At 35.2% G+C, this 20483-nt stretch overlaps 1 protein-coding gene and 1 pseudogene across 5 annotated transcripts in view; one reads left to right on the top strand and one right to left on the bottom strand.

The window, feature by feature from the left end:
* ADA2 (adenosine deaminase 2) overlaps window positions 1–20483 on the top strand; it is a 117019-nt gene that overhangs the window by 61683 nt on the left and 34853 nt on the right. The window lies entirely within an intron of this gene.
* LOC141493511 (small ribosomal subunit protein eS4-like) lies at window positions 5581–6531 on the bottom strand (annotated as a pseudogene).

Raw genomic sequence — 20483 nt, forward strand, 5'->3', positions numbered from 1 at the left:
TAGGGGGTTTCATTAATTAGGACTCCATTAAGATTATAATTGGAATTTAGTGAATTGTATTCACTGGAAGTTCTAACTAGGTAAAACAATTATTTTAGATCACAGGACTTTTAATTTTCTCTTATGTCAGATACCAGGATGGTCAACAAAAAGAAATGCTACTGGATAAATGTCATGTTCTTAGAGCCAAGGGGCCAAGAATGTCAGGTGACAGGGATGGCAGGGATGGGCAACCGAAGGGGCACCTTCTCAGTATGGCTGATGTTGGACCCCTTTGACTTGATTTCCCCAAAATGACATGTGGATAAATGTCTCACCTAGAAGAATAAATCTGTCCTAAGACATTTGACTTACCCCTGTAACCTCTGCCTGGACACTGACATTCAATACTCATAAAGGAAATTTCCTTTAATGTCCTGGAAAGTTTTAGGTAAATTAGGTCTAATAGCCAGAGATGGGTTAGGTGTCTGGCTCTGACACCTACTATCAGCTATATACTAAGATAGGAATCAAGTCTCCTTAGTTTTTGTATTAGAGGGGATATTTAGGTAAGAAGAATGGGAAATTCTTAGGATAATTACAGATTCAAGCTCTAGTTTAAGGAAATGAGTGTGTTAGATAAGTATACCAGGAAAAGAAAACTATGGGAATATTTGGGGAAAAGAAATTCATTTTGGTTAAGGATGTCATTAAGGAATCGTTGTTGTAATGAGAGCAAAAGTTAAAATTGTTTTATTTTAAGCCAGAACTTAGAAAAAAGACAACTGTTGAATGTATGTGTATGTAGCAAACTCCCAATGAGAATGATCACATTGACTCAAGCTTGTGAGTTTGCTCATGTAGCAAAATACTAATGGAAGTTAAAAGTGTTAAAAGTGAAGTATGTGTGTCAATATGGCAGTAAGGCAAAATGTAAATTGTAATAAGCTCCAGAATCTCATTGTTTTGTGATGGAAGACATGCATTTTGAACTGAATAAGATGTTAAGTAGTTTCTTTACCAGAAGACAAGTAGTCATCAGAGTTGGAGAGGACTTTTTGGAACAGATTCAGAGGATGCTTAAGGACATTGTATGCCTCCAAGGGAGAAGAGAAGAGAGGAGAGATGAGACACTGGACCAGTTATCTCCATCATCTCTCACCTATGTGTACATTGTTTATCTGTAACTTCTCCTTAACTCTATAAGTGTGACACCCCTACCTATGCCCTTCTCCTTATAAGAAAGGAGGAGGGGAGACAGGGTAAATATGTTCTCCATTGAGAAAGAAAGAGGGAGATTGTTGGGTGGCATTATTATAGCTATGTGAGTTTGTATAGGGAATGAGTCCTATCTCTGATTTAGACAATAGGGTGTTAGTAAAGTTGGGAGGAGAGTCTAGCTGGCAGAAGTCAATGCCCAGTCTTTTGGTGTGATTGTTGAACTTGCCATAGTTCACAGCGGTTTGAGAATTGGCCTTGGGTACCCCTGGGTCTGGCCTAGATTTTCAGTCCCTGGTCAGAGGTGCACTGTGGCACAGGATTCTGATACAGAGGAGACAGACACCAGTGGCATGTGACTGAGTCAGTTCAGGGTGACTATTGTTTATAATTGCCTGGGGAGTAGCAAATGTCTGGACATGTCCAGAAGCAGGGCACATATATTCAGGACTCAACAACATGATAGGTGGCCTCAGACTCAGATTAATGATGGTACCTGTTTCCCTTGTAAAGATGTGCAAACTGGGGCATTTGTTAAGGGAAACTATGATTATGAGTTAGTATTGATTTTCAAGGAAAGTGCTGAAATGGCCATTTGCAAGAAAGATAGTTTAAGGAACATCACTAGGTATATTAGCTATTCTTGTGGTTGATCCAATGGCACAAAATCAGGAATTTAGTTTGGATTTTGGAGCCAGGTGGACCTTTCTAAAGACATTGGTGCAAAAACTTGCAGTGGAAGGAGGTACAGCAACTTTGGAAATGTACCTATTATCATGATGATTATAAGGCCTATTTAAGAAGGGCCCCCTTGGAAGTAAAGAGGAACAGTATTATCCATTTGTTGGAAACTATTCCTGGAAGACCAACTAGCACTAGAGGGACAATATTGGATTTGTAGGACTACTGCCTACACCCCGTTGTCTTATAAGAGTTGGTCAGGGAGTTATTTAGACTTAAGGGTACTACTACCTGGGCACAGGATGGGAGTTGGGGCTATGGAACCCCAATTTATATCCTGAATAGGCTAATAGGACTCCAAGCTATAGTTAAAATAATTGCCAATCAAAGAGCTAGGGTCTTGGACCTGCTGGCTACCCAAGTCACTCAAACAAGAGAGGCGAGTATTCAACATAGATTGGTACTAGACTACCTGTTGGCCCAGGAAGGAGTAGTCTGTGCTAAAATGAACTTGTCAAGCTGCTGCCTAAAGATAGAGGACAATGGGCAGGTAGTAAATAAGATAACCAGGGATAATAGAAAGTTGGTATATATTCCATTCCAAACCTGGACAAGTCTATTTAGTACCTCTTGGATGAATTGGTTTACTGGTTCATGGTGGAAACAGTTACTGGGTATGTTACTATGGGCCCTAAGAAGAATCCTATCAGCCGTGTGCGTCTCCCATGTATGATCCAGTTAATAACTCATAGTACAAGATTCTATCAGCAAATTAATACAGGTGTACAGTTCTAATAAGGAAGAGGTAAAGATATTGATAGGGAAAGTCAGTCCTTTCAAGGATGAGAGGAAGGAATTTGAGGAAGATACTGCTGGAGAAGTGTGAAGACCAAGTTGTTATTAAAAAGAAAAGGGGGGATTTGTGAGAAATGTAGGGTGTTGGTCTTCACAGGGTGTGGAGAGGAGCCTTAGGGAATCCATTACAAAAGGGGAAGTTGTGGGAAATACAGGGTGATGGTCTTCACAGGATGTGGAGGGGAACCCTTAGGGAATCCATTACAAAGAGGGAATGGCCCAGCCAATCACAAGACTGGAAGAGTCTTCCTAATCCCATTCCAGAGATACCAAACCCCAAAGGTCAAGATGACCTAGAGATCTTGACCTAATGCTACTGAGTTTGAGCAATTAGGTAATTGAATATTAACCCACACACCCCCTGTGATAATTGGGGTTCTTTAGCATATCATGCTTTGGATGATGTGGGGGGATCATATTAGGGGCATATCATGGAATGGGTGCATCTTTTAGATTGTAACTCAAACTCTGAGAGCCTATGAACATCCAAGAGGGAGGGGAAAGAGTTTCTGAAGACAATAAATTACCTGACTCCTGAGACTGAGGTGTGCCTCATACCTAGGAGTGAGGTACCCATATCTTGTAAGGTGTTTCTTTCAAGGTTCGTGAATAAAATGTACAATTTTATCTCACTTTAGCAGGTTTTTCTTTTCATTCATAGCAATGGATATCCCCTCAATTTTCAACTCTTTGCCATCACAAAAGAGCTACTATGTACATTTTTGTACATACAGGTCATTTTCCTTTTCTTTGATCTTTAGGATATCGACCTAGAAGTAATATTTCTGGGTCAAAGTGTTTTTACGGTTTCGTAGTCTGTTGGCATAGTTGCAAATTGTTTTCCTGAAAGGTTTAATTAGTTCACAACTCTAGCTACTTACAATGCATTAATGTCCTTATTTTCTCATAATATAATCTTTCAAATAGTTTTTAGTCATTTACAATTATTTTTTGAGAACTATTTTTTTATATCTCTGTCTCTTGTCTATTGGGAAAAACCTAAAAGTCCTCTTGAATCCCAGGCCAACAATCTGATGTTGACATAGTAGAGGTAACATGATTGGAGTGGTTATTTTAGTCGTTGTATCAAGTGGAATTTTCAACTTGATATCTGAGTTCAGAAGAAAAGTGGGCAATGGAATATCTTTTTGCATCATTTATATAAAGCTTTAAGATTTGTCAGGCATTTTTCTTAACAACTACCCTGTAGGGTAGAATTGAAATATCATTCCCATTTTATGGACAAGAACAGGCTTATATTGTAGTAATGTGGTCATTAATAATGTTGGAGGCTAAATTTAAAACCAGATCTTGGACTTCCTTCCACATTTTAGGACTCCAAATTTTCTCATTGTATCTTCTTAGACCTTCTTAGAACTCATTTGATTGTTTTACTTTGTAACTTCTATGACTGACTTTTCTACCTGGCCCCAAGAATCTTATTATTGGAATAACCTCATCATCATCTTGTAAAATCTCATGAACCTTAATACTCCACCTCATCTCTACTGTCTACCTTTCTGAAAGGTGGGACCATGAACTTCAAATCTCAGTTTAAGTAGAGGGCTTAGCTCAGACATTTCATTTCTTATTTGGCTGCAGTACTTTGGGATTGCTCTGATTGATTTCTCTATCATGTCATCTCTCCTTGCCCTTTTACCTTTCTGTTGTGTTTTATCTTCCCCCATTAGATTGTAAGCCTCTTAAAGACAGGGGCTATCTTCCCCCCGCTCCCCTGTTTTTGTATCCCTAGCATTTAGCACAGTGTCCACCACCTATAAATGTTGATTGATTATGAACATGAAGAACCCTCTCCAGTGTGACATCAAAGATCCTGTAGGAATGGTTTAGTTTTTCATAGACTTCCTTAGAGAAATGTGATATCTAGCTCGTATTTTGTTGAGAACGAAAGTGGTGGAGTGGAAGGGAAGATTTGGGGGGAATTGAGGAGAGGAAAAACCTTTCTGGATATAGTGGCTTCCATGAAGTAGGTAGCTTTTGTTCCTGGCTTTAGTAACACAATAAAATGCAGAGTTGCAAAGGGAAGTTTCATCCACATCTGTTGGGGCTTTTAATTGCCTACATCAGTCAGGAAAAGAGGCTCTGTTTTTAGTTGTAAATGAGTCAATAGTTCTCTTCCTGAGCTGTGGGTCCTCAACTTTATTAGGGATCTTTGAGAGGGGTCCAGAACCAGAACAAATGCTGATATATCTAGATTTCCCTTAGATAGTTGTCTTCAGTCTTGATGAGAGTTGTCTTCAAAGTCTTGATGTAGGAACTGGGAGGACAGATTATGAGCAACTTTTTTTTTTTAGGTTTTTGCAAGGCAATGGAGTTAAGTGACTTGCCCAAGGCCAAACAGCTAGGTAATTTTTAAGTGTCTGAGGTTGGATTTGAACTCAGGTCCTCCTGACTCCAGGGCCCATGCTCTATCCACCAAACCACCTAGCTGCCCCATATGAGCAACTTTAATGTAACTGAATTGGAGCTATCAATTCAGTTTTTAAAATTCAACTACTTCTCCAAAATATACTCCCCTAGTAGTCACTTTATTTTTTTCTTTAAGTTTTATTAATATGTTTTGTTTTAACATCAGCCATTTTTCAATATTCCTCTCCCCATCCTCCAATCACAGTGAGACTCCTCATGTAACAAGTTAAGCAAAACCAATAGAGGTACATCTTCCATGCCATTTTATGCAATAGTCATACGCAAAGTACTCTAATTCAAGGAAAGAAGAGAAAAACATTATGACTTGTTCAATATTGCTTTATAAAAATGAGCTATTTAAGATTCTTATCTTTTTGGTGTAATTTATGTATTTGTAGGATAATCATTTTAAAAACTGAATTTAAAATCTTAATTTGATTGAAAACCTACAAATTCTCTCATGATTTACAATCATTTAGCCACTGCTCTGCTTAGCTGCCAATCTCTTATCTCTCTCCTCAGCAATTGTAAGACAGATACCCTTTCCTCTGGGAAGAGAGACCCAAGGCTTATTACCTTTGCCAATAACAAAAATGTTTGAAAGCTTAGTGGGAAAGCTATTGCCATTGGCATCTTTTACATGAAGAACATCAAAAGAGCCAGGATGTTTCTCCCAATTTGTAATCACACCAATTCAACCCAAGTTGGCTCCACCGATTACCATACATAGGTTTCCAGTATCAAACTTAATGAAATCAGTGATTTTGCCAGCTTCTAAATCAATCTGAACTGTATCATTCACTTTGATTAGGGGATCTGGATAATGGATAGTACGGGGATCATGGGTCACCAGATGGGGAATCCCCTTTGTACCCACAAAGATTTTTCTCACTTTGCATAACTTTTATTTAGCCTCCTCAGCTGTGATACGATGAACAGCAAAGCATCCCTTTGTGTCATATACCAAATGGAAATGGTCCCCTGTCTTCTCAATGCTAATGACATCCATAAAACCAGCAGGATATGTGATATCAGTGCGGACCTTGCCATCAATCTTGATGAATTGCTGCATGCAGATCTTCTTTACTTCATCTCTAGTAAGGGCATACTTGAGCCTGTTTCTCAGGAAGATGATGAGGGGGAGACATTCTCTCAACTTGTGGGGACCTGTAGATGGTCTTGGAGCAAATACTCCTGTTAACTTATCCAGCATCCAGTGCTTTGGAGCTGCTACACGTTTCAGATGTTTCTTGAGACCACGAGCCATGGCTACACTAAATCTGGGATAAAGCAGGAAGTTTACTCGACTGCAGGTAGGGTCGGGGACTACTTAATGGCTGTGTTTGGCCACGTCACTTTAATCCTCTGGGCCTCAATGTCTTTTCCAGGAGCACGACTGGCCGGTCCCAGGGCCGCGCGGCAAGATAGTAGTCACTTTCAATGGAAAATGACACACCCCAGGAGAGGTGAAAGAAGCTTGGGGGAAAATTAAATATATGTATATGTATATGTATATGTATATGTATATGTATATGTATATGTATATGTATATGTATATGTATATGTATATGTATATCTATCTATCTATATATTTATTTATATGGTATAGGGGAAAGCAAATTGGATTTAGGGTCAAAGGAACTGGCTTTGACTCCTCTCCATGTTGGTTGAAATCTTTGGATAATTCTGTCATCTTCATGTGTGACTTTAGGCAAGTCACTGTACCTCTATGTAAAATGAGAAAATTGGACTAGATCAGGGCTTTTTAATTTCTTTTGTGTCATGAATTCTTTGGCAATCTGTTGACATGTATGGACTATTTGTCAGAATGTTTTAAAAAAATAATTGAAAGAGGGACAGCTAGGTGGGGCAGTGGATAGAACACTAGCCCTGGGGTCAGGAGGACCCGAGTTCAAATGTGGATTCAGAAATTTGATACTTACTAGCTGTGTGACCTTGGACAATTAATTGGACAATTAATTCCATGGCCCCACAAAAACAAAAGTTAATAATTGAAAGAAGTGCTTATTTTCAGATAGAGATTAGAGAAAATAAAGATGTAATTTTTCCTCATCCCATCCATATTCAAGGACTCCAAGAGTACAGTTAGATAGGAAATTTATGGACCTATTGGGGCAGGGTCAACTTGCCTCAGAATTATTCACATATGTATTTAATATGTTAATTAATAATTTTGATAACAATACTTATATTTATTGCTCACATTTATGGTCTATAAAATACTTTCCTCATGACATCCTTTTGGTGGGGAAGATAATCAAACAAAAATGTCTTTATATTGTAAATGAAGGAAACAGAGGCTCAGGGATGCTGTCAAAAATAAGATAATTGGAAAAGATTTTCAAAGTCAACCAGTCTAAGTGCCTTATTTATAGAGGACAAAAACCTGAGATCACAAGGAATTAAATCACTTGAACCCAGATCTTCCAAATTTTAGGCACATTTTAGACATTTTTGTTTAGGGTCTCTTCTAATCTCTAAAACTAGAAAATAGAATCTTAGATTTAAAGTTGAAAAAGACATTATAGGTCATCTAGGCCTCTCTTCTCATTAGAAAGGTTAACTAAAAATCACACACACTCAAAATAATTTCTATTTATTTAAATAGCACAGGAAACTGTTGCTTTGTCAAAAACAAACAGTAATGAGCTATAAAGAAAGAGGGTAGAGTTTCTCTAAAAGTTTTACTGAAAGTCTCTTTTCAATAAAAGTATTTCAAGTATCTTTCCTTGTAATTTCATACTAGTCATGAAACAAACTCAAAATTCTTCAGTCAAGATTAAATAAGGATAACAGTTTAGGTTAGAACTTTTGATTCAGTTAAATAACATAATAGTCAATTAAAATGTCAGTGCACCCTGAAGAACAATTTCTTTTAGGAAAAGACCTTCAATCTGTTTAAAAGTGGAGGGAGAAGGTACCTCTCTTAATTGGATGCCCTTGTCCTGTCACCAAGCTGGTGGGTTAGGTAGTAAAATGCCAGGCCTGGAGTTCTCTTTGTGAGTTCAAATCTTGCCTCAGACAGTTTTTAGCTGAATGACACTGGGAAAATTACTTAACCCTGTTTGCTTCAGTTTCCTCATCTGTAAAATGAACTGGAGAGGGAAATGATAGACTATTCTTAGTATTTGTCAAGAAAACTCCAAATGAGATCAGGAAGAGTTGGAAAAAACTCAAACAACTCAACAACAACAAAGTCCTGACACCAGCATAATATATCTCCAGAGAGTCAGAAATTTATTCCTGAACTCAAATTTTGATAAAGGTGTTCAGATTTGAACAATGACATAATGTTATATCTTAACATTTTATGACACAACTTAGACTTTTATGGATATGCTGCTATAACTTCCAAAAGAATTTTTAATTGAATTTTTATTCTTAGTTAATGAAAATCTCTTCTGTATCCCTCTCATCTCTTCCCCCCTCCCATTTTCTATGACTGAGAAAGAAAGGGGAAAAACCCCCTCTTATTCCAAAGTCAAGCAAAGCAAATTCCTTCATTCTCCTTGTTACTCTTGAGTCCATCACCTCTCTATCAGGAAGCATGTTTCATCATGAGAAATCTGAAATCATGATAGTTCATTGTGTCGGTCAGAGTTCTAAAGTCTTTCAGAATTGTTTTTTCAATTTTGTTTCTATTATAAATTGTTCTCTTGGTTCTGCTTGCTTTATTCTGCATCACTTCATAGGAGTTTTCTTGGGTTTTCTGTAACTTTCCCTCTATCATTTTTTTTTAGGTTTTTGAAAGGCAAATGGGGTTAAGTGGGTTGCCCAAGGCCACACAACTAGGTAATTATTAAGCGTCTGAGATCAGATTTGAACCCAGGTACTCCTGACTCCAGGGCTGGTGCTTTATCCACTGCGCCACCTAGCCGCCCCCTCTATCATTTCTTACAGCAAAATAGCATTCTACTTGGTTAGCTATTAATTGATGGGTATCCCCTCAGTTTCTAATTCTTTGCCACTGGGGAAAAAAAAGCTACCATAATTTATATATATATATATATATATACACTTTTTTGCTCTTCTTTTTTTATCTCTTTAAAGACCTAATATTGGTATGATGGGGTTGAAGGATACAGTTTAATAATTTTGAGAGCCTAGTTCCAAATAGTTTTCTAGATTGATTAGACTCATTTACACTTCTACCAACAATGCATTAATATACCTGTTTTTCTATAGCTACTCCAACATTGGCATTTGCCTTTTTTTGTCAATTTTGTCAAATACTGTGAGACTGTTTTAATTTGCCACTCTGTTAATGAGAGTGTATTGTTTCATATGGTTATTCATAAATGAGCTTTCCCTATGAAAAAGATCTGTTCATATTTTTTGATCATTTAACAATTGAAGAATGGCTCTTTTTCTAATTTTAAATAGTTTCCTATATTTCTGAAATGAAACCTTAATCAGAAAAATTTGTTGCAAAAATTTCCCTCCTTTTACATGCTTCTCTTCCAATTTTAATTTCATGGGTTTTGGTTTGTATGAAAACGTCAAAATATTTTGTAATGAAAAATTTCTGTTTCACCTCCACTGATCTTTGCTATTGTTTCGTCCTGAACTTTTCCCTACTCCATAGATCTAAGAGTAATTTCTTCCTTGCTCTTCTAATTTATTTTTTTTATTAAAAAAGTTTTACTCATGTGCTTTGTTTTATATTACAAATACTTACATACTACTGTTTCTCTATGAAACAAAAATGATTCATCAAAAATGAATGATACAATTTCCTCATCTGAAAGTACATATATCATTTCATATCTATAATATCTCCTCCTATCTCTATTTTTAAAATGACTAGAATTCTATTTTTTTTCTCTCCCAACTCCCAATCCATTGGAAAAAAGAAAAGAAAAACATATTCCTTGTAACAAATATATACATATACATATATATATACTATATATATATATATTTTGAGACATGTATACATATTTCTGTTCCTTTAATATATGACTTCTTTTTTATTATCCCCTGGAATCATGAATGGTCATTATATTTCAAATAGTTCTTGCAATTTTCAAAGTTGTTTATTTTTATAATACTGTTATTATACAAATTTTTCTCCTGATTTTTATTTAATTCATTAGTTTATAAAAATCTTCAAAATAGGTCCTTTTTATAATATTGATGCTGCACATCATGACCCAAAAGTCTTAGTCCAGCTTAAAGCTATGGTGTGTCTAACTCTTTGTAATCCCAAGGACCATAGTATGCTAATTATGTCCATAGGTTTTCTTGGCAAAAATATTGTAATGATTTGCCATTTCTTTCTTCAATGGATTAAGGCAAATAGAAGCTAAGTGACTTGCCCGATCTCATAAAGTAAGTTTCTAGAGACTGAATTTGAACTCAGGTCTTCCTGAAAAGACCCAGCACTCTACTGAACCATATAACCACCTCATGTTAAGGTATGCATTAAGACTTTTGGGACACCTTGTAATATAAATTATTCTTCTAGTTCTGGTTTCTTCACTTCATATGTCTTTCCAAGTCCTTCATTTATTTCTTCTTCTTCTTTTTTTTTTTTTTTTTTTTTTTTTTTTTTTGTTTTTGCAAGGCAGTGGGGTTAAGTGATTTGCCTAAGGTCATATAGCTAAGTACATATCAAGTATTTGTAGTTGAATTTGAACTCAGGTCCTTCTGACTCCAGAGACCTAGACGACCCTATTTCTTTATTTTGTGTAGCAGAATAGTACTCTGGCGAATTCTATGCCATAATTTATCCTGTAGTTTCTAGTTTTCGCCATTACAAATATATTTACCACTATAAATATTTTTGTACATGGGACCTTTTCCATTTTCTTTGATCTCGTTGGGCATAGGCCTGATAGTAGAATAGCATGCTGTGTTTGGTAATTTTTTTGTATGTAATTCCAAATTGCTTTCTTGAATGGTGGGACTTAAACACAGATTCACTATGAATGAATCAATTTGCCTGTTTTTCCACAGTATGTATAGCATTTATAATTTGTCTTTTTTTTCTCAACTTTGACACTCTAATGGGTGAGGTATAGAATCTCAGAATTTCTTTAATTAGTGATTTGAGTTTTGTTGCTTGAGAATTTGCCTGTTAATATCCTTTTACTATTTATTAATTAGGGAATAGCTCTTTTTCTTATAAATTTGAATACTTTCCTTTTGTATCTTAGACATGAAATCTTTCTCAGAGACATTTGCTACAATTTTTTTCTCCAGTTAATTGTTTTTCTTTTAATCTTAGTTTTGTTACAAAAACTTTTTAATGTTATGAGATCAAAATTATCTTTTGTGTTTCTCTCTATTCCTTGTTTGGTTATGAACTTTTTTGTAATTCACAGATACACTTCATTTTTTTTCCATTTTTATGAAATTTTCTTATAATAAGACCTTTTGTATCTAAGTCATGCACTCATTTCGAGCTTTTCTTTATGTAAGGCATGAGATATTTAGTTTAAATATAATTTATTTCATAATGCTGTCTAATTTTCCTAGCAGTTTTTATTAGATGGTGGGACCTTATCCAAGCAACTAGGGTCTTTGTGTTTTATCAAATACTAGAATGTTAAATATATTTGTTTCTGAATGTTGTATTGATCATCAGTCCCACTGAAAGACCATAATTTTTGTTTTTGTTTTTTTGCAAGGCAATGGGGTTAAGTGACTTGCCCAAGGTCACACAACTAGGTAATTATTAAGTGTCTGAGGCTGGATTTGAACTCAGGTCCTACTGACTCCAGAGCCAGTGCTTTAGCCACACTGTACCACCCAGCTGCCCCACAACCATTATTTTTAACCAGTATCAAATATATCAAATGAGATAATAAGTGTTAAAGCACTTAGACTGTGCTTTGCTAAGCACTGTAAAATATTAGCTACTATTATTTTAATTATTAGTAATTATTATTATTACCAAATTGTTTCTATAATTACTACCTTGTATAGTTTGAGATTTGACACTGTTAAGCCTCCTTCATCCCCATTTATCCCCATTAAAAAATATTTCTCTTGATACTCTTGATTTTTAAAAATTCCATATGAATTTCATTATTATTTTTCTAGTTTTACAAAGTAATCCTTTGGCAATTTCATTGGTATGGAATTTAACAAGTAAATTTTTCCAGAATCTTTTTTTATTTTATTATATTGACTCATCATTCCCACAAGAAATTAATGAATGAATAATTAAGTGTCATAACCTTGAATATGAATGGGATTAACTCACCCAGAAATTGGAAAACATTAGCAGAATGGGTTAGAAAGCAAAATTCAACAATATGTTTACAAGGAAATATAAAATGAAAATATGATGTTTGATAAAGACTTTGAAATATGAAGTCTCACAGAGCTAAAAGATTGAATATATTATAACTTTTTATTAGCAAAAAAGAGAAAATAAGTCAATTAATTGGAAATGTAACTAAAATACTAGAAAACTATCAAATTAAAAACTCAAATTAAGCACTAGAAATCCTGAAATTTAAAGAAAAATTAAACAAATTGCAAACAAGAAACCTATTGAATTTATAAATCATACTGAAATTTGATTTAAAAATAGACAAATTGGGGCAGCTAGATGACCCAGTGAATAGAGCACTGGCCCTGGAGTCAGGAGGATCTGAATTCAAATCCAGCTTCAGACTCTAAATAATCACTTAGCTGTGTGACCTTGGACAAATCACTTAACCCCATTGCCTTGCAAAAACCAAAAAAACCCAAAACAACAAAAAGATAAATCATTAGCTAAAATGATTAATTTTGAGAGAAGATAACAAATGAACAATATCAAAAATTAAAAAAAGAATTCATAAGAAAGAAGAAATAAAATATTTTATTAGAATTAATTTTTCTAAGCACATGCAGATAGCTATAATGCAGACAACTTACATGAAATAAATATGTAAAAAATGTAAAGTGCATCAATTAATATAACAAGAAATAGAAAATTTAAGCACCTCAGTTTCAGAGGAAGAAATTGAACAAGCCTTAAATGATTTTTTAAGAAAAAAACCCCAGGATCAGGAGGATTAACACATGAATTCTATCAGGCATTTGAAGAACAGTTAATTCTGATATTACACAAATTGTTTGCAAAAATAGCAAAAGAAGAGACTTTATCAAATTCCTTTTGTGTCACTGATATGTGACACAGTTTGCATAAACTATGAAGAGTCAAAAGAGAAAAAAATTCAACTATAACCATTATCCCTAATGAACATAGATACGAAGATTTTAAATAAAATATTAGCTTAGACATTATGGACATTGTATTTACACCAGGAATTTCAGGTTGGTGTACTCTTAGGAAAGCTAAAAAGTTTAACCATATTAATAAAATAAATAAAAGTCATATTTATATATCTATAGAGCCCCAAAAAACTTTTGACAAAATATAACATTATTTTTTGCTAAAAAAAACACTAAGCAGCAGGAATAAATGGACCTTTCCTTAAAATGATAAACAATATACTTTTTTTACTTTCTTTTTTGTGAATTTTACAATTTTTCCCCCTAAATTTTTTTTCCCCTGGATTCCCTACCCCCCCCCAGAAGGCAATCTGTTAGTCTTTACATTGTTTCCATGCTATTCATTGATCTAAATGAATGTGTTAAGACAGAAATCATATCCTTAAGGGAAAAAATATGAGAAATAGAAAAATTACATAATAAGATAAAGTTTTTTTTTCAAATTAAAGGTACTAGTCTTTGGTCTTTGTTCAAACTCCACAATTCTTTCTTTGAATAAGATGGTAATCACCATCGCAGATACCCCCAAATTGTCCCTTATTATTGCACTGATGGAATGAACAAGTCCATTAAGATTGATCATCAACCCCATATTGCTGTTATGGTGTGCAATGTTATTCTGGTTCTGTTCATCTCACTCAGGATCACTTCATGCAAATCCTCCAGGCTTCTCTGAATTCCCATCCCTCCTGGTTTCTAATAGAACAATAGTATTCCATAACGTACATATATCACAATTTAAACAGTATACTTTTTTTAAAATTTATTTTTATCAAAGATATTATTTGAGTTTTACAATTTTCCCCCCAATCTTACTTCCCTCCCTCCACCCCCCATGGAAAGCAATCTGTCAGTCTTTACTTTTTTCCATGTTGTACACTGATCCAAACTGAGTGTGATGAGAGAGAAATCATATCCTTAAGGAAGTGATGAGAAGTCTAAGAGGTAACAAGATCAGACAATAAGATCTCTTTTTTTTTTCCTAAATTAAAGGTAATTGGGGCGGCTAGGTGGTGCAATGAATAAAGCACCGGCCCTGGAGTCAGGAGTACCTGGGTTCAAATCCAGTCTCAGATACTTAATAATTACCTAGCTGTGTGGCCTTGGGCAAGCCACTTAACCCCATTTGCCTTACCAAAAAAAAAAGTTCTAAATTAAAGGTCCTTGAACTTTGTTCAAACTCCGCAGCTCTTAATCTGGATACAGATGGCACTCTCCTTTGCAGACAGCCCAAAATTGTTCCCGTTGTTGCACTGTTGGAATGAGCAAGTCTTTCAAGGTTGAACATCACCTCCATAAAGCTGTTAGGGTATACAATGTTTTTCTGGTTCTGCTCATCTCACTCAGCATCATAAACAGTATACTTTTCAAAACCAAGAATTTCCGGAGCAGCTAGTGGTGTAGTGGATAGAGTATTGGTCCTGGAGGCAGGAGGATATGAGTTCAAATGTGTCTCAGACACTATATGACCTTGGACAAGTCACTTATCCCCATTGCTTTGCAAAAAAAAAAAAACCAAACCAAAAAACCCCCAAGAATTTCCATTTTATATTATGAAAATAAACTAGAAGCTTTTGCATTAAAAAGGATTGTCACCACTTCTATTTTCACATGGTACCAGAATGCTTGTGGTAGCAATAAAATAAAATGAAGGAATTGAATGAAAAGAAGTAAGTAAAAAAAGAAAAAACATAATTTTTGTAGATAAATAACACTAAAAAGTCAATTTAAAATTAATTGAAACATAACATTAATAAACTTATAAGATAAACTAGCACAAGTAATTAATCCTCCTATGTAATATCAATAAAATCTAATAAAAGGAGCTATTCTATTTTTAAGAGAAATTTCATTTCAAATTGCTATAGAATATAAAAGTACTTAGGAGCCTACCTTCCAAGAGTCACAAAAGAATTACATAAATACAAGTTCAGACAGAAATAAAAGTCCTAATTTCACCCTTATTTTATGATGTATCCTTTACTTCTAAGTCATGTACCCATTTGGAGATTATTTTGCTAAATAATGTCAGATAATGATCTTTTTTAATTTGATATTTTATTTTCCAATTTCATGCTATGGAAATCTTTCAACATTCATCCACTTTCATATTTATAAATTACACAATTTTCTACCACCCTCCCTTCCCATATACCTCCCCTCAATGGTGAACAGTCTGGTAAAAGTTGTGTTTAATGTATTTACATATTAGTTATTTTGTGCATGAAGAATTAGGACCAATGGAAAGGAAGAAAACCATGGAATATGACAGAAAAACATAAGAGAAAATTTAAAAACCATGAACATGGTATTCATTCAGATTCTGTAGTATTTGTTTTTCCCCCTCTGGATATGGATGACATTATTCAAAACAGATCTCTCAGGGTTGTCCTAGATCTCTGAACTGCTGAAAGGAGCTGCACCCATCATCACTGATCAACTCACAATGTTGTTGTTAATGTGTACAATGATGTCTTGGTTCTGCTCCTTTCACTCAACATCATTTCATGTAATTCTTTCCATGCTTCTCTAGAATCTGACCATTCATGATTTCTTATAGAACTATAGTAATTCATAACATTCATATACTATAACTTCTTTAGCCATTCCTCAATTGATGAACATCCCCTCAATTTCTAATTCTTTGCCACTACAAAAGAGCTCTATAAATATTTTGGAAAATGTGAGACACTTCCTGTTATTTATGATTTCTTTTGGATATAGGTCTGGTATTGTAATTGCTGGGTCAAAGGTTTTATTTCTCTTTGGGCCTAGTTCCAGGTTGCAGTTATTGATCTTAACCTAATTTCTTCCAGACTGCTTAATAATTTTTCCAACAATTTTCTGTTAATTATTGATTTCTTACCCACATGGTCAGCTTCTTTAGGTTTATCGAATACTTGGTTACCATACTTATCTGCTTCTATATATTATGGATCTAATTTGTCATACTAATTAATATCTCTTTTTTTAACTAGTACCAAATTGGTGATTGTATCTTTGTAGTGTAGTTTGAAATCTGTTCCTACTATGCCATCCTTTCCATTTTTTTCAATATTTTTCTTGAAATTCTAGACTTTTTTCTTCCAGATGAATTTTATTGTTAGGTTTTTTTTTAGCTCTATAAAGTAATCCTTTGGTATTTTTATTTATATGGCACCTATAATTTCTGGGATATCTTGGCAAGTAGAATTCTAAGTATTTTGTATTTTCTATGTTCATTTTATGTGGAATCTCTTACTGATGAATTTTTGGGGCAATATCCAAAAACGTTGATTTCTGTAGGTTTTATTTTATATTGTTCACTTTGGGGAAGTGGTTAGCTGGTTCAGTTAAAAATTTTAGTTGACTCTCAAGGGTTCTCTAAGTAAACCATATCATCTGCAAAAAAGTAATAATTTTGTTTCCTCTTTACCTATTACTATTCCCTCAATTTCTTTTTTCTTTTATTACTATACTATTATTTATTTTTAACACTATATTGAGTAGTAATGATAAACAATATATAGAAGCAAATGAGCATAGTAGCCCAATGTTTGATAAGCCTAAAGAAGATAGCTGTTCAGATAAGAAATCAATAATTAGTAAAGCTGTTGTAAAAACTGGAAAGAGGTTTTGTAGAAGCTAGGTAAAGACCAATATTTGAAGGGCAATAAGAAGGGCAGTTTATTCTCCAAATGAGTACATGACTTAGATAAATGGCTAACCTAATTTTATTGGAAAGGCATCTACTTTATTCCTGATATATAAAAAATTCCGGCTCTTTACATCATATATATATATATATATATATATATATATTTTAGATATATTAGATTAATAGATATATTATCTAATAGCTGTTTATTCCTACAACTAGGATTAAGCAAATCTTCCTAAGAATCATTTAGTGATACAGTAGATAGATTACTGGCCTGGAGTCAATAAGACCTGAGTTCAAATTTTACCTCAGTCATTTACTAACTGTATGATTCTGGGCAAGTCACTTAACCTCTATTTGCCTCAGTTTCCGCAACTATAAAGAGGAAAAATGCACCTGCCTCTCAGGGTTGTGAGGATAAAGTGAGACAATATTTGTAAAGTACCTGCAATAAATTATTAAATAAAGTTTTAGATAAATTCCTAACTTCTTTCTCCATTTCTTTTCTTTTCTTTTTTTAAAGTTTTTTTGCAAGGCAAATGGGGTTAAGTGTCTGAGACCGGATTTGAACCCAGGTACTCCTGATTCCAGGGCTGGTGCTTTATCCACTGCGCTGCCCCCATTTCTTTTCTTAAAGAACAGGTGTTGTCTCTTGTCAAAAGTTTTTTCTTCATCTATTGAAATAAGAATATGATTTTAGGGGTGGCTAGGTGGCAAAGTAGATAAAGCACCAGTACTGGAGTCAGGAGTACCTGGGTTCAAATCTGGTCTCAGACACTTAATAATACCTAGCTGTGTGGCCTTGGGCAAACCACTCAGCCCTGTTTGCCTTGCAAAAACCTAAAAAAAAAAGAATATGATTTTCATTGTTCTTGTTATTAATTTGGCCAACTATGCTTATAGTTTTCTTAATATTGAACAAAATCTGCATACAGTTTGCAAATAAAACTGGCCATATTGTTGCTGTAATCTCTTTGTTTAAACTTTATTTAAAATAAATTTAAGGGGGGCAGAGCCAAGTTGGCAGTGTGATGGCAGGGATCAAGCCATCAAATTATTACTCTAACCAAATTTAGAGGGACAGAACCCATAGAAAGCCTGAGTGATACAATTTTCAAGTCCAAGACAACATAGAAGATCTGCAGGAAAGATCTATTTCACCGGACTGGGGGTAACACATAAGCCTCACCAGAACAAACCTGCTCCCATCTTCAAGGAATAGCCTAAGGGGTGCCTGGGTCCCTGGGAGCACCTAGATCTCTGGCAGAGGGGGCGGTTTCCAGAGGTCTTGGCCCAGGAATCACTAGGGACTGCTTGGAGGGTCTATGAGAGAAGGCATGGAGCTCCGACTGGTACTGGTCTCAGAGCAGCCAGCAGTGGGAACCAGCAGCAGGAACCTGAGGAGCCACCCAGCACTTCCAGAGCATTCAGCCTACATACTGGGGGTGGGGAGATACTGCAGAGGTCTCTCTGCTCACCCTGGGGCAGGACTTTGCTGTTGACGCACTCTGCTGTTTGCCCAGATTGCAGTCTCGGCCCCCATACTACCACAGAGGAGCAGGGTTTCTCCTCACAGCTCTAGGGCAGAAGTGAGGGCCTTTGGTCATTCACAGACCAGAGCACACCTCTCCTAACACTTTGGAGGAATTAAGGTCCCAGTGGGGTGTCCAAAAACTCCCCAAAGCCTTGTAAGTGTGATAAATCAGTCACAGACTGAGGAAATGAGCAAACAACAGAAAAAGAAGAATCTGACCATAGAAAATTACTTTGTTCCCATGGAGGATCAAAATATACATTCAGAGGATGACAAAGTTGAAGCTTCTGTATCCAAAGCCTCCAAGAGAAATAGGAAATGGGCTCAGGTGATAGAAGAGCTCAAGAAAACCTTTGAAAAACAAGTAAGGGAGGTAGAGGAAAAATTGGGAAGAGAAATGAGTGATGCAGGTAAATCATGAAAATTAAGTCAGCAGCTTGGTTAAAGAGATACAAAAAATACTGAAGAAAATAACATGTTAAAAACCAGTTTAAGTCAAATGGAAAAAATAACCCAAAAGGCAAATGAGGTTGAAGAATGCCTTAAAAAAGCAGAATTGGCCAGCTGGAAAAGGAGATAAAAAAGCTCCTTGAAGAAAATAACTCCTTCAAATGTAGAATGGAGCAAATGGGTGTTGACTTTGTGAAAAATCAATAAACAATAAAACAATACCAAAAGAACAAAAAATTAGAAGAAAATATGAAATATCTCATTGGAAAAACAACTGACCTAGAAAACAGATCCAGAAGAAATAATTTAAAAATTATTGAGCTACCTGAATGACATGACCCGGGAAAGAGCTTAGGTTCATTTTTCAAGAAATAATGCAGCAAAATTGCCCTGAGATTATAGAAGCAGACAGTAAAATAGAAATTGAGGAATCTGCTGATCATCTTAAAGAGATCCCAAAAGAAAAACTCCCAGGAATATTATAGATAAATTCCAGAACTCCCAAACCAAAGAGAAAATTTTAAAAGCTGCCACAATCAAACAATTCAACTACCATGGCTCTATAGTCAAGATTACACAGGATTTGGCAGCATCTACATTAAGGGTTCATAGGGCTTGGAATATGATATTCTGGAAAGCCAAAGATCTTGGTTTACAACCGAGAATCAACTACCCAGAAAAACTGAACATCCTCTTTAGGGGGAAAAGATGGACTTTCAGTGAAATAGAGAAATTTCAAATTTGCCTGTTGAAACAACCAGAGATGAACAGAAAGTTTTATCTCTAAGTACAGGAGTCAGGTGAACTATAGAGAGGGTGGATAAGAAGGACTAATTATGAGGAATTTAATGATATTGAATGGTGTGTATTCCAGCAGGGGAAAAAGATACTGATAACTCATATGAACCTTCTCATTTCTAAGAGCAGTTAGAAGGAGCATATATAAGGCACAGGAGGGAATTGAATATAATGGTATAATGTAATATTAAGATGGAGTCAATGGGTGATAAAGGAAATTACTGGGAGAAAGGAAAAGGAGAGGTAGAAGATATTTTACATAAAAGAGTCAAGAAAAAGCTTTTGCAATGGAGTGGAAGAGGGGAAGTCAAGGGGGGGTATGAATGAACTGTCATTTTCATTAGAAATGTCTCAGAGAGGAAATAACATAAACACTTAATAGGGTATAGAAATCTGTCTTGCCCTAGAGGGAAAAAATGAGAGGAAAGGTATGGGTTAAGGGGGATGGGAGGAGGGTAGGGGGTAGGTGATAGAAGAGAAGGAAGATTGTGGGAGAGGGTAGTTAGATACAACACACTTCTAAGTAGGTACATGGTGAAAAGAGAGAGAGAATAAAATAAATGGGAGTGGGGAGGAATAGAATGGAGGGAATTACAGTTAGTAATAACAACTGTGGAAAAAGATATTGAATCAACTCTCTAGTAG

This window comes from Macrotis lagotis, chromosome 7 (genome assembly GCF_037893015.1).
Source record: "Macrotis lagotis isolate mMagLag1 chromosome 7, bilby.v1.9.chrom.fasta, whole genome shotgun sequence".
NCBI lineage: Eukaryota > Metazoa > Chordata > Mammalia > Peramelemorphia > Peramelidae > Macrotis > Macrotis lagotis.